Source organism: Mus musculus, chromosome 7, assembly GCF_000001635.26.
Source record: "Mus musculus strain C57BL/6J chromosome 7, GRCm38.p6 C57BL/6J".
Taxonomy (NCBI): domain Eukaryota; kingdom Metazoa; phylum Chordata; class Mammalia; order Rodentia; family Muridae; genus Mus; species Mus musculus.
The window spans coordinates 42954825-42970683 of record NC_000073.6 but is presented as its reverse complement, the minus strand read 5'-3'; positions in this window follow the sequence as shown (position 1 = coordinate 42970683).

Below are 15859 nucleotides of genomic sequence, written 5' to 3'. Positions count from 1 at the left end.
TAGAAAGGCTCCTCCTACAGGAGCCTCAATAAGTTCTCTGCAAATAGTTGTTAAAACAAATGAATGTTCAAAGACATCAGCCCAGATAGGGAAATCATTAAATTGACTGCATTCTGACTCTGGTCACTGTAAGTTCATGGTCATCTCTTGATGAAAATGCTTATAGTCTAACTTTAGTGATTCCCATATTCTGCAACACCTTATACCCTGTTCAAATGTCCAAAGTCTCTTTTGACACTCAAGACAGTCTCTTGACTGATACATCTTGTAAAATCACAAAACAGTTTATATCTTTCCAGCATACAGTGGCACAGAATACATATTCCCATCCCAGTAGAATGGAATGGGTACATAGAGAAGATTAAACCAAAGCAAGACAGAATGCCAGCAGGACAAACACCCAATCCTGTAGTTGTCTCAAACTCATGCAGCTTCAAGTTCAAAGGACTTAGATGGCCCTACTCCTTCAACTTCTCATAAATCTTCCTCTTTGGTTACTCCCACTCCCTACACACAGCTGTCCATGGCAGATGTCTCATCACTTAGATAGATCAGCATCTTGTGGTCTCAAAATGCAACTCAGGCGTCAACCTCACATTTTCATGCAGGGAAATCTTACAGTCTCCTCAGTGCAGCTCTGATTCTGTCAAACACAGATGGCTGGAATAATAAGTCAGCAACTAAAACCACACACTAAGAATTCATAACATTATCATTTTCATCTTTCCTGTTCCACAACCAGTACAACATCAGTGATCCTGCAAGTTGGCTTCTAAGTTGTGATGATGGACCCTGCCATGCTTGCAACACAGTTGCAAGTGGTTATCTATAAAGTTGTTTCCTGGGATACTGTATCACTTTGTTTACTCATTACATTAATCCAGGTCTTAGCAGGTGAGTGTGACTTTTTGGGCACCTTCACAGGCTTTCATTGAAGAGCAAGGGGGGCCTTCTCTTTAATTGTCATAAAGTCCTTGAAAACTCCTGCCTGTTTCAGCATTTGACTGTCATCCAAACTACCTAGTGCTGTTTTTTCCTTGAACCACAGACTTTGTTTTTATTTTTCCCAATCAGTTGCTTCCACTCTAAGTTATGGATGAGCCACTTGTAATCCAGTCCAGGACCACTTACTTAGGGATATTTCGACCCTCAGTGGAAGAGCCTTTCCACATCCATCAACAATCAACACAAGCTCACAAACAGCAACCAGTCATTCTGATGGGGATACACTTTAAGTTGAGGCTCCTTCAGGTGAAATGTTGACAATTGAAGCTAATTAGGACAAAGAGACAACAATATGTAATAAAAAACACAAGGGGCCCAAGTGTTGAAAATGTGACCCCCAGAAACATAGCTTGATGACAGATTGCGGCAATGACAAGAGGTTTTTTTATTCTGATGCTCGTGGAGTTGCTCAGCCTCACAGGGAGAGTCAACCCCGATTGCCAAAAGTATAGCTTTTTTATACTCTTTTAAAAATGGGGGGCCTCCTCGAGAAAACAAAAACAAAAATAATAAAGGGGGTCCTCTCAGTGATATCATTATTGGCTAGTAAAACAATAGTATATTTTTTATTTTAGTGATCAGCTATTGATGTGCCAGAAAACTTCGTCAGCAAGGTTGGGGTAGTATGTGGTTTATCTCGGAATTCAAAATGAGGCAGGGTTTCCGAGGACTCTTATCTGTGTTATAGCTAGTTTTTGAAAACAGCTAATCTTGCTCCAGTCAACTGTGGTCATTGTGACCCCTTAGTCAGTTCTCTCAGATGGGGAAGGGGCCAGGTGGTATTGAATAATTGAACATGTTTATATTGGCAGAGAAATGAAAATTCCTCAAGCAGCAGGGGGAAGGGAAAAGCTACTGCAAACATCTTTGGTGCACATTAGCCAAGCTGAAAACTATATGTCTTCAAAGACTGTGACAACAGAAAAACATAGATGTGCCAAAAAATGAGGAAAGGCAAGCCTTTAGAATCAAGAAGGGTAAACTAGAACTTTCTCTACAGAAAGCCCCCAAACCAACAAAAACCCAAGGGACTAATAATATAATATTGCAAATTTTCAACGTACAAAAATAGGTAAAATCTGTCATTTTTCAGAGAAATAACAATATAATTTAGTTATAGTTAGTATAAGAACATAACAAAGATGGCACCACTGATAAAAGGAGACACAAAGATAGGCCTATAAATATAATAATCCTTTGAACAAAAGATCCCACAGGATTATATTCAAAATCAAAATCAAAGAAATTACGGAAAAAAAAGTCGGGCATGGTAGCAAACACCTTTAATCCCAGCACTCAGGAGGCAGATGCAGGTGGATTTCTGAGTTCGAGGCCAGCCTGGTCTACAGAGTGAGTTCCAGGATATCCAGGGCTATACAGAGAAACCTTGTCTCGAAAAACCAAAAAAGAAAAAGAAAGAAAAAAGAAATCACTGGACAGCATGTACCCTGTGCACTCTGGTTCTTTCCTTTGCCAATTATAGATATTGTATTGAGGGTAGAGGAATATTCTGATTGGAGAGATTTCCTTAAAGCATTCTATTGTTTCAAAACTGGACAAAATTGTTTTGACAATTAAAAGAATCTCATTCTCTGATGACAAAGAAAAGGGTTTTTGTTAGGATCACATAAAATCTATTTTGTTTCATATGATTGGATGTAAGTCACAGAGTGAGGAGATGCACACTTTTAAAAACTAAATGAAAGATAACATTATCCAGCTAAAGAGCTTGGTTTGCTCTTTAAAAACAATTGCATCCTCTTTGTTTGTTTGGTTGTTTGTTTTCAAACAGGGTTTCTCTGTGTATCCCTGGCTGTCCTGGAACTCACTCTGTAGACCAGGTTGGCCTCGAACTCAGAAATCTGCCTGCCTCTGCCTCCTGAGTGCTGGGATTAAAGGCGTGTGCCACCACCGCCCGGCTTGTATCCTCAATTTTATGTATGTATTTGTCTGAATGAGAGAAAATGCATGTGTGTATAGATCATACACCAGAGAAGTTGTCAGATCCTGTGTATTTGGCATAGCAGGTGTGTATGAGCCTCCTCACTTGAGAGTTGGTATCTGAATTCAGGTCAACTCCAAGAAGAATACAATGACTGAGTGATCTGCCCAGCCTACATAGTACTTTTTAGCCAATAGAAAAAAATATATCACAGATCAATAATAAAAACCTAAATGTCAGAGACCATCCCGTGAGAAAGTGAGCTCTTCACAATCTCCCTAACAGGCCAAATGGCCTTGTACTAAGAGCTAGTTATCACCCCTCTTTCCTCCCTATTCCTTTCTTGGCACCTGAGGCTCTAAAAGCTAAATTATAGTCCCCTCTTCCCTATCTCTTCCTGAGTTTCCATGCCATCCAAGGACATGAGTTATGCTTGAGCCCAGCCTGACGCCCAAGGCTGTCAAGGAGGATCGATGTTCCAGTGATAAGATCCAGAGTGCCCGCTGCCCGGTGCCTGACTTCAGCCCTCATGTCAGCAGATGCCCACTTCGTTGTTCTTTGTATGATTCTCCCTCGACCCCTCCCATATTCCCCATGATGTATGCTTTAAAGAGAAGGCACCTCAGCCTAATAAACGAGACCTTGATAGGTACCATCTTCCTGGTCTCCCCTCTTCTTTCTTTTCCTCCCATCTCCTTCCAGGTTTGCGGTCCCCCTTACACCTATGAATAACTGAATCCCGCGGGACGGGATAAGAGGTGCCCAACGTGGGGCGAGGTCCGGATCGTAATTCCTAATCAATGGACTTTCCAGAGAAGTTCTTCGAGACCCCACGCATTTAGGAGAAGTGAAGGACATCTTCCGCTGCTCAAGCAAGAAGTCCTTGGTAAGTTGAGTCATCTCCACTTCAGGTTATGGGAAATAAGTTATCCAAGGAGGCAGCCTTCATCAAAGATTTAAAGCTAGCTCTCAGGGAAAGAGGAGTACGAGTAAAAAAGAAAGATTTGATATACTTTTTTATTTTCATAGACCAGGTATGTCCGTGGTTTATTATAGATGGAGCAGAGATACATCCTAAGAAATGGAGAAAAGTAGGTAGAGAGTTAAATGACATTTTAGCAAAGCAGGGCCCCGAGGCGGTCCCTGCAAATGTATTTACTTATTGGAGTTTGATCCGTGATTTGGTAGAAAATACAGTTGATGATCCAGAGAAACAGCAACTTTTGTCAGTGGCAGAATATTGCCTCTGTCCATTGTCTCGGGAAGCTATGGAGGGCTCCCTCCCTACTACTAATCCTCCAAAAGCTACAGATGGGCCTAAAATTCCAGAGGCTACACTTTATCCGCAGGTCTCAGTAGGCGCTTTGCCTGAGCAGCCTACACAGCCTGCAACCCCACCCCCCTGCCAACCTGCCACTAATCAATCTAGTCTTTAAAAAATCTTTGGCAGAGGGACCTTTAATATCTGGGGATTCAGAAGCTATAGAGGAAGAGGTAGTCTGGCCCATAAACCGGAGCAGCTTCGTGGCGCCTCAGCTCCTCCTCTTAATACCCCTCCCTACTTGCCACCAGTCTGTGCTCCTGCACCATGGCCTTAGGCTCTACCAGTTCCCACTCTCATTGATGCTAAAGACAAGCTCGCGTCTCAAGTGGCAGGATTACAAGAAGTATTAGCATTACAGCAACAGTACACTTGCCTGTCCACAGAGCTCACGTCACTCCAAAATTCTTTAAAAGAGACTATTCTTGCCCCTCCCTCGCCTGCAGCCTTGGGCAGCTTAAAAAAAAAAGGCTTCGTGAGCAGTAAAATACAAAACATTGGCTTTTCCTGTAATCACCCTCTCTATGGGAGATGCTAGCTGTGACCCGCCCACTTCTACGGGAGAGGAACAGCCCTCAATGATCCGTGCCAGATTTACTTCTGTAAAAATAGGGCCTTTGGAAACGCCACAGGCCGATCTTTTAGACACTAACAGCGAGAACAGAACAGATTCTGAGAGTGATAATGAAATAGAGCATGAGCCAGAAGAGCGATTGGCAGTTCGTATTAGGCAGACAGAGTTTCGTAAATTACGTTTGAAGGATTTAAAAGAGCTTAACTCTGTGGTTAGGACCAATGGTCCATCTGCCCCTTATATGCTTTCGTGCCTAGAAGCCCTCCCAGGAGGCAGACAAATGCTCCTTAGTGAATGGATCAGAGTGATTCAGACAGTGTTAACTCGCGTACAGTTCCTTTCTTGGAAGGCTGATTTTCTCGATCGTTGCCAGACAATTGCTATAACTAATCAAAGGAACCCTCAAACGCCATCTGCTGGCTGGACCTTTGAAAAGCTTTCTGGTCAAGGAAAATACGCAGCAGAGGCCAGACAAAAAACGTTTTCCAACAGGTCTGTTGGCTCAAACTGCTAATGCAGCTTTGAGAGCTTGGCATGCCATTCCTATGAAAGGCTCCGTTATTACCCCTTTAACTAAAATTATTCAAGGAGTACAAGAGGACTATAGTGAATTTGTAAGTCGTTTGCTTGAGGCTACAGAGAGGACCTTAGGTCATGAGGATGCAGACAATAAACTCATAAAACAATTGGCTTTTGAGAATGCTAATTCGGCTTGTAAGGCAGTCTTGCATGGTAAGATCAGAGACAAGGACCTTAATGAGATGATTCATCTTTGTCATTATGTTAATATGTTTACTCACAACATGTCCCAAAGAGTTAATCTTGCAATGGATGCAGCTCTTAGGCCTGTTATGGCAATAGGTGCGGCTCTTCAGCTAGCTGGACCCCAGAAAAGTTGTTTTAACTATGGCCAGCCTGGACACTTTGCAGGACAGTGTCCCACTGCGCCCTCCCCTAACAGTTCTTCAGCACAACCTACTAACCATTCTTTCCGGCCTATACGGCCCAATTTTCTTTGCTCATGGTGTAAGAGAGGCAAACATTGGGTAAACACTTGCAGAGCTCAGACAAATGTGTTTGGAAATCTCCTGCCTCCTATTCAGGGAAACGAGTATGGGGGACAGCCCCGAGTCCCCAAAACCATCTCATTTCTCCCGGCCACGGAGCACAGATGGCAGACAAATCAAACTCTGCTCTCTCCAGAGCCACCACAGGCAGCACAGGCCTGGACTTGTATTCCTCTGCCAGCGCAATTTTAACACCAGAGGATGGCGTTTACATCCTCCCTACGGGGGTCTATGGGCCTCCTCCACCCAATACTTATTTTTTAATATTAGGGCGTGCTTCCGCCACTTTGATAGGACTTACTGTCCATCCCTCATTAGTAGATAATGACTACACTGGAGAAATTAAAATTTAAGTTAGTGCCTCTCAAGGGCCAATATCTATATGCAAAGGGCAATGTTTGGCAGAAGCCTTGCCTCTACCTTTAGATACTTTTTATCCAGCAATGGGCAAATGTCGCGGCTCTTCGCAGCCAGGGTCATCAGAACTTTATTGGGTACAAGCAATTACCAAAGACTGCCCAACACTCTGCCTTAAGATAAATGGCAAGCGTTTTGAGGGCCTTTTAGACTCAAGTGCAGATTTCACTGTGATTTCACAAAGTGCCTGGCCTGCTGCTTGGCCGTTAAAGGCCTCTTTAACTCATTTACAGGGAATTGGACAATCAAAAAATACTCTCCATAGTTCATAGTTGTTGACCTGGGAAGATGATGAAGGAAACTCTGGTTCTATTCAGCCTTATGTTGTCCCTGGTCTGCCCGTTAATTTATGGGGAGAGACATTTTTTCTCAAATGAGGGTCATTATGTGCAGTCCTAATGAAGTCATTACTCAACAAATGCTCGCCCAGGGTTATCTCCCTGGACAGGGACTGGGTAAATATAGCCAAGGGAGGCCTACCCCAATAGAGGCCACCCCCAAGATAGATCGTGCAGGTTTAGGTTACAACTCCCATTTTTCATAAGGACCATTGCTCTCCCTGCACGTCAGGCAGATAAGATTACTTGGAAAGATGATACCCCTGTCTGGCTTGACCAGTGGTCCCTTCCTGCAGAAAAATTGTCAGCAGCCATAGAATTAGTGCAGGAACAATTGGCAGCTGGACACAATGAATCCTCCACTTCACCATGGAACACTCCTATCTTTGTTATTAGAAAGAGAAATAGTAAATAGAGATTATTACAAGACCTTAGAGCAGTTAATAAGACTATGGACCCCATGGGGGCCCTACAACCTGGGATTCCCTCTCCAGTGGCTATTCCCAGGGGATATGCTAAACTAGTGATTGATTTAAAGGATTGTTTCTTTTCCATTCCTCTCCATCCTGAAGATTATAAACGCTTTGCATTTACCCTTCCAGTGGTTAATTGTATAGGGCCTTCTCCTCGCTTCCAATGGAGGGCTCTTCCTCAAGGCATGGCAAATAGTCCTACACTTTGTCAGAGATATGTGGCACAAGTTATTGATCCATTCAGAATGTCATAATCTGTATGTGGTCCATTACATGGATGACATTTTGATTGCTGGACCTGATCAAGACCAATTATATATTGCTAGTCAAAAGCTTGTTAATGCCCTTCAAAATCAAGCACTCCAAGTTTCTCCAGAGAAAATTCAGATCCACCCTCCTCACTTGCTTTTGGGTTTTGAATTATTTCCTAACAGAATTCTCTCTCAAAAGGTCCAGGTGAGACAAGATTCCTTACAGACTCTTAATGATTTTCAAAGTCTGTTAAGAGATATTAATTGGCTTCGTCCTTATCTGAAACTTACAACAGGAGAGTTAAAACCTTTGTTTGACATTCTGCGAGGAGACTCAGATCCATCCTCTCCACGCATGTTAACTCAAGAGGCACGAATGTCACTACCTAAAGTTGAACAAGCCATCAGTGAGCAAAATATTGGGTATTTTTCCCCAGAGCTTCCACTTCAGTTCCTTGTCTTCCCTACTCCCTTTTCACCCACAGGTCTGCTGTGGCAGCTTAAACCTCTGTTTTGGGTCCACATGTCAGCTTCTCCCTCCAAAGTGCTACCCACATATCCTCAGTTAGTTGCTAATGTTCTGTGCCTAGACAGAGAAGCTGCTCTTAAGCCTTTGGCAGAGATCCAGATGTTATTGTTCTAACCTATGATGCCTCTCAAGTTCAGTGGTTACTTAAAAATAATGATGTTTGGGCAGTTAATTGCATCTCCTTTCAAGGTGTGATTGATAATCATTACCCTGCTGATAAATTGGTTCAGTTTTTGCATAAGACGCCTGTGGTTTTCCCTAAGAGAACAAAGTCAGACCCGATTCCTGGGGCTATGTTAGTTTTTACTGATGGGTCTTCCTCAGGTTGGCTGCTTTTAATATTGGTGGAAAGGTCTCACATTTTATGACAGACCTCTCCTCAGCGCAGCTTGTTGAATTGGCAGCTATTGTTAAAGTATTTGTACTATTGCCTAAAACTCCTTTCAATTTATATACAGACAGCGCCTATGTGGCTACCTCTATTCCTCTTTTAGAAACTGTCCTTTATATTCGCCCTTCTACCAATGCGTCTCCAAATTTGCTAAACTTCAGAGCCTTATTCTTGCTCGTAATTTTCCATTTTTTATTGGTCATATTCGTGCTCATTCTGGCCTGCCTGGACCTTTGTCTGAAGGCAACAATATAGTTGATCAGGCCACTCAGGTAATATCTTCGGCTCTGTCTATTACCCCTCTTGCTGCTGCCCAACAGGCCCATGATTTACATCACCTTAATGCACATACCTTAAGGCTTAAATTCTCCATCACCCGTGAACAGGCTAGACAAATTGTCCGGCAGTGTAAAGGCTGCCTAACCCTTTTGCCAGAGCCACATGTGGGAGTCAACCCCCGAGGACTAATTCCTGGTGAACTGTGGCAGGTAGATGTTACCCATTACACTCCCTTTGGAAAGTTAAAATATATTCATGTCTCTGTTGATATCTTTAGTGGATTTATCTGTGCATCTTTACAAACAGGAGAGGCTACTAAACATGTTATCAGCCATGTTCTCTCCTGCTTGGCGACTGTGCCACAGCCTAAGATCCTCAAGACAGACAATGGCCCAGGATATGCAAGTGCCAGCTTTAAACAGTTTTATGCCCAAATGGGCATTAAACACATTACTGGGATTCCCTATAATCCCCAAGGTCAAGGTATTGTAAAAAGAACTCATCAAACCCTTAAAAACATGCTTTTCAAATTACAGTCTGGGGGGAAAATTCTATATCTTCAGTCTGGTAACTCCAAGATGGTTTTAAATCATGCATTATTTGTTTTAAACTTTCTGACGTACGACAATGCAGGCAAGTCTGCTGCAGATCGCCTCTGGCATCCTTCTACTGCTAATAACTATGCACAAGCTATGTGGGAGACCCCTTGTCCAACAAATGGAAGGGTCCAGACCCAGTCCTCATATGGGGCAAAGGACACGCTTGCATCTACGATTCAAAAGCACAACATGCTAGATGGCTCCCTGAGCACCTAATAAAACCTTATAATTGTCCATGGAAGAAAAACCCCGAGGAAGTTTCTAAATGTGCTTCTTTACAAAAAATGAAAGCGACGAGAAAAAAGTCACTCCTGATCATCGAGATTTGGCTGTGTCTTTGCCTGATGAGAAGCCAGTGGTAGGCCAAGCTAAGAAAAATCCTTATCGACTTTATAATTACACCTGGCTAATCATTAACGAGGCAGGTGACATAGCTAATGCCTCCTCCAAGATTGAGGGTTCTATCCCATGACCCATCCTGAGAGTCGATCTTTGTAAATTAGTCCTAAGAGGTCATAATGACTGGGGAACTCAGTCAGAATTCCTGCCACAAGAACAAGCTATTGATGATCCAAGACAAGTTGCCTATACCACTCCTGGATGTGCTAGTTTAAGTCATAGAAAAACACTTGCCAGTGTTTTAGAAAGATGGGGCATATATATTTGTCCTGGCCCCAATCACAGGAGTCACACTCTTAATTATAAATGTGGTTTCGCCCCCGATTATTTCTGTGCTTCTTGGGGCTGTGAGACCACAGGAGACACCTATTGGAAACCCACTTCTGATTGGGACCTAATAAAGGTCCAGAGCAGGCCTGATTATGCTGCCTGTGCTAGCTCCAACCAGACTTCCAAAGGATGGTGCAACACCTTAGAGATCTCCTTTACTGACACAGGGAAAAAATTTAATTGGGAGTATACACTAGGAGCTGAGTGGGGTTTACGTATCTATAGAAATGAAAAAGATTTCAGAGTAACATTCAGAATCCAGTTACTTAAGAACACCCCATCTTTAGGGTCGGCTGCTATAGGCCCCAATCTCATTTTACATTCCTCTTATCCTAGAAAGCCGAGTCTTCCACAGACTGTTACCTTAGGTCCACCTGGTACTACTGTATTCCAGCCTACTTTAGCTGCTGGATCTCCCTCCTCTGCAGAATTGATTTTATCCTTAGTAAATGCATCAATTGCTACTATACACGCAACTAATGTTACTCAGTATGAAGAATGTTGGGTGTGTTTTTCTCCTCAACCTCACTTTTATGAAGGGGTGGCAACATTCGGATCAGTTATTGCAATTAATGATTCCAGCAAACTTGGATGGCACCCCGAGAGACATGATGGGCTCACTCTGAGTCAGGTGTCTGGCATAGGCTTATGCCTTTTGGGGCCTTCCATGCTTCCTCCTCAGGCCTTATTAGAGGTTTGAAATCAGACTATTAGGGTGGATACCACCTCTAGATACCTTGGAGCACCTAATGGTATTTATTTAGCATGTTCTACTGGACTTACTACCTATATAGTTACTCAGACCTTTTTAGATGACAGAGATTATTGTGTTGTAGTTCAGCTTCTCCTGAAGCTGTCAGTACACCATGAAAAAGATCTCCTCCAATTCTGGAAGTGTGACACAGATCTACCCCGTGATAAGAGAGAGCCTATTTCTGCAGTAACCTTAGCAGTGATCCTAGGCTTAGGAGCTGAAGGCACAGGAACGGGCATTACATCTTTGATCACTTCCCAACAGCAATATACTCAGCTTCACCTTGCTGTGGACAGAGATATACAAGAGCTACAGAGAGGCTTAAAAAATTTAAAAATTCCTTGGTCTCTCTGTCTGAAGTGGTATTACAAAGCAGGCGAGATCTTGATTTAGTGTTCCTTAAAGAAGGAGGGTTATGTGCAGCCATCAAAGAAGAATGTTGTATTTACTCTGACAAGACTGGCTTAGTTCAAGATAAAATAGACAAAGTTAGAGCTAGTTTAGAAGAGAGAAAATTCAACAGAGAGAAACAAGAATATTGGTATAAAAATTGGTTTTTACTTCTCCTTGGGTCACCACCTTGCTTCCCACACTTTTGGGACCTTTCATGGGTATTTTGCTGCTTTTGTCTTTTGGCCCCTGGGCCTTTAAAAGATGAACCAGTTTTGTTAAGTCACAGATTGAAGCTGCTTTAAGTAAGCCGGTTGCAGTCCACTACCATCAGCTGGATATCCAAGACTCAGACGAAGAAGATCCTCCTCCCACCAAGGCAGAAACAACAACTCGTCTCCAATTTTCCACCCTTGCTGCTAATGCAGAGTTCCCTGGGTTCCTCAGGCTTTGGAGACAAAAGGGACAAAAAAGGGTGACCTCCAGCTCCTAATATAGCTTAAGAGCCACAAATTTTGGTGTTACAATTGGCATAATTCTTGTAGAGGCTTTACTGAGTCTGAGGTTGACAATTCTCCTACGGGAGCTGCACAGAACTCAGAACTGTGCATGCTGGTTCGTGATAAATATGAATCTGGTATGGGCCCAGCATGGCTGCAAACTAAGTATTGCAGAGGAAGGTCCAAATAGACCGTTTCTGAGTTCCCTGAGAGACAAACCCGGTTTGGATGGAGGTTGGTATCTAGTTTCAGTTACAAGTAAAGAACTTTTCTAAGGCTCTGCCTCCCCTCCCCAAAAGATACCAAGAGCCACAAATGTGGGTCTGTGACAGCACCCACGGGAGGAATCGGGTCAATGTCCCCCCAGCCAGGGTAATGCCCACTCATCCAAGGATGAGAAAATTATTTGATCACCTCAGTTAAGTGTGGCCTTATTAAATTTAATTCAGAAGGGGGAGATGTCAGAGACCATCCCGTGAGAAAGCGAGCCCTTCACAATCTCCCTAACAGGCCACATGGCCTCGTGCTAGGAGCTGGTTGTCACCCCCTACCACCCTATTCCCTTCCTGGCACCTGAAGCTGTAAAAGCTGAATTATAGTCCCCTCTTGCCTATCTCTTCCTGAGTTCCCATGACATCCAAGGACATGAGTTAAGCCTGAGCCCAGCCTGACACCCAAGGCTGTCAAGGAGGATCTATGTTCCGAAGATAAGATGCAGAGTGCCCGCTGCCTGGTGCCTGACTTCGGCCCCCATGTCAGCAGATGCCCACTTCTTTGTTCTTTGTAAAATTCCCCCTCGACCCCTCCCCTATTCCCCTCGATGTATGCTTTTAAAAGAAGGCACCTCAGCTTAATAAACGAGACCTCGATAGGTAAAAATCTTCTTGGTTTCCTGTTTCTCTTTTTCTTTCTCTCATTTCCTTCCAGGTTTATGGTCCCCCTCACACCCATGAATAACTGAATCCCTCGGGATGGGATAACCAAACAACACTTATAAAGACATAATTTACTTGTGGTTGGGTTACAGGTTCAGAAGTTCGGCCACCATGCCCGGCTCACCTGACAACATTTCTGATGCCATGTTGTGCTTGCAGACTCTGCCAGCACCTGACTGAGACAGATGCTGACACTTACAGCCAACCATTGGACTGAGTTGGGAACCCCTGTAGAAGAGTTAGGGGAAGGACTGAAGAAGCTCAAAGGGATGGCAACACCAGAGGAAGACCAACAGTATCAAGTAACCCACACCCTTCCAGTTCCCAGAGTCTAAATGTTCCACAGGAATTTTAAAAATTAAAAATGGCAGCCCTTCGAAATATAATATATCAAATTAAAATTCCAGGTTGTTTATTCATGCTGGTTTAAAGCAATGTGACACAATGGATTGTGTGTTTTATTTTGTATAGTTTGAAAAATTAAAATATATACATGGCATGCATATATCATACAATTGATACATTTTGGGAGCTCCAATGTGCTTCTTCCTTGAGTTTTGAGATGAATGATTCTGAGATTGCACACTTATTAGTGATGATGATTGTTTTGAAAATGCCTTTACCTTGGACTGGAGAGATGGCTCAGCAGTTAAGAGCACTGCTTGTTCCTCCAGAGATCACGAGTTCAATTCCCAGCTACCACACCAAGACTCACAACCATCTACAATGGAGTCTGAAGCCCTCTTCTGGCATGCCAGTATACATGCAGATAGGATCAATGAATCTAAAAAATAAATAAAATAAAATAAATAAATAAATAAAAAAGAAAATGCCTTTAAAGAGTAACACTGATGCTACTCAGATATTTATGTTCATTAAAATACAACAGTGTTATAGACATCATGATATAAAGCCTATTCTGGATATAAAGGTCAAGCCATTTTATAAAGACCTAACAGGACCTTAAAGGTAATGCTCCAGCTGGCAAGATGGCTCACTGGGTAAGAACACTGACTGCTCTTCCAAAGGTCCTCAGTTCAAATCCCAGCAACCATAAGATGGCCCACAATCACCAATAATGAGATCTGATGCCCTCTTCAGGTGTTTCTGAAGACAGCTACAGTGTACATATTAAAAATAATAAATAAATCTTTGGGTTGGAGCGAGTAGGGATGGCTGGAGTAAGCAGCGGTCCTAAATTCAATTCCCAACAACAACATAAAGGCTCACAAACACCTGTAAAGCTACAGTGTACTTATATACATTAAATGAATAAATAAATAAATCTTAAAAAATGTTCTAAGAATAAAACAGGGATATATTTTGCAATGACAATTTTTTCTTCCTTCCTTTGCTTCTTCCTTCCTTCCTTCCTTTTTTCCTTCCTTCCTTCCTTCCTTTTTTCCTTCCTTCCTTCCTTCCTTCCTTCCTTCCTTTCTTCCTTTTTCTATTCTTCTATTTTATTTTTGGTTCTTTGAGACAGGGTTTCTCTGTTTAGCCCTGGCTATCCTGGAACAGTCTGTGTGGACCAGGGTGGCCTGGAACACAGAAATCTGTTGGCCTCTGTATTCCACTACTGACTGGCTTTCTTTCTTTTAATTGGACATTCTCTTTATTTACATTTCAAATGTTATCTCCTTTCCTCGTTCCCCCTCTCCTAGAAACGCTATATCCCATCCCCTCTTCACCTGCTTCTATGAGGGTCCATGGTGCCATCCCTGGTCTGGTAGTCCTGGATTCTGTGCAAACAAGCCAGTAACTTCCCTCCATGGCCTCTGCATCAGTTCCTGCATCCTGACCTGCTAGAGTTCCAGACCTGGCTTCCTTTAGTGATCAACAGCAAAGTGGAAATGTAAGCTGAATAAACACTTTCCTCCCCAACTTGTTTTTCTTTTTTCTTTTTTTTTTGGAGGGGGGGCGGAGAAGGGCTGGAGATGGGTTTTCTCTGCATACCGCTGGCTTTCCTGGCACTCACTTTGTAGACCAGCCCGGCCTCGAACCAACAATCTGCCTGCCTCTGCCTCCTGAGTGCTGGGATTAAAGGCATGTGCCACCATGCCCAGCTCCCAACTTCTTGGTCACGATGTTTATGCAGAAATAGTAACCCTAACCAAGACAACTCTCATATCAGATGTTATTTCTTACAACCAGTTTCATGTGCACGGAAAATATACTGAGAAGACTGCCAGAATCCATAGAAATGTTGTCATTTTATGAAAACTATGATTATTGTAGACACATAAACACATGGATAGAATGAGACAGTACTAAGAACATGGTTAACTGTGTTGTTTGTGGTAATGCGGGTACATGGGTGTGCATAGCATGTTTAAATATATCAGAGTACATACCCTAAATACGTTCAAGTTCACATAAACTATAACAATGTAACATGGCTCTAACAAATCTTAGTTGATATCTAAGGAAATCCCACCTACCTGCTACCAGAAGATATTTTGTATCTAAGACAACTCCCATGTCACATTCAGATTCACTGTTCAATTCTGGAGCAGGTTTCACCTGTCTTTTGGTTGTTGTTATTCTTTTCTCAATAAAATTGCACACAGTGGGGTAGCTTTTAAGTGACCATAACAATGTATTCTATACAACTTAACTATATGTTGAAGTCTACTTTCTATGGCATTTTTCATTCTATATCAGCTTGAGATTCACCTAGTTTGTATTGTTTACTAAATGAATGATTATATAGAATATCTTTTACCCTTTTATAGTACAGTAAAAAGCACCATGAAAATGATGTACTTCCAGGAATAAAAGAAAGAAAGCAATGTTGGAGATCATCAATTTGTAGCATAGATTCAAGATGATCCAAAGAAAATTCCTTTTTTAAACATTTATTTATTTATTATATGTAAGTACACTGTAGCTGTTTTCAGACACTTTTTCTTCTCTCTCTGGCCCTGCTCCCTCTGGCCCCACAGCCACAGTCAATGGCCTTCTTCTCAATTCTCTGAGTTGACTTCACTGGGCAAATGCATCAGACATATATAAAAAGAATGCCCCCTACCTGGAAATTCAATATTTATTGGATGAAGTAAACCTCCACAAGTAGTATACCTACCAATCTGATCACCCTTCATTCACATACATGGTATTAATACAACCTGGGTAATTAAAAAAAAACCCTGGCTCTTTCAGGTCCTTGTTCATAATGTCATAATGGTGACTCACAAAGTTGTCTACTCTGATGACTCTGAGCACTGGACTCGACAGACTATTACTGTATTTTGTTTGAAGCAAATATCATGTTCCTCATGCAAATCCTGTGTGTGTGTGTGTGTGTGTGTGTGTGTGTGTGTGTGTGTGTGTGTGTAAGAGAGAGAGAGAGAGAGAGAGAGAGAGAG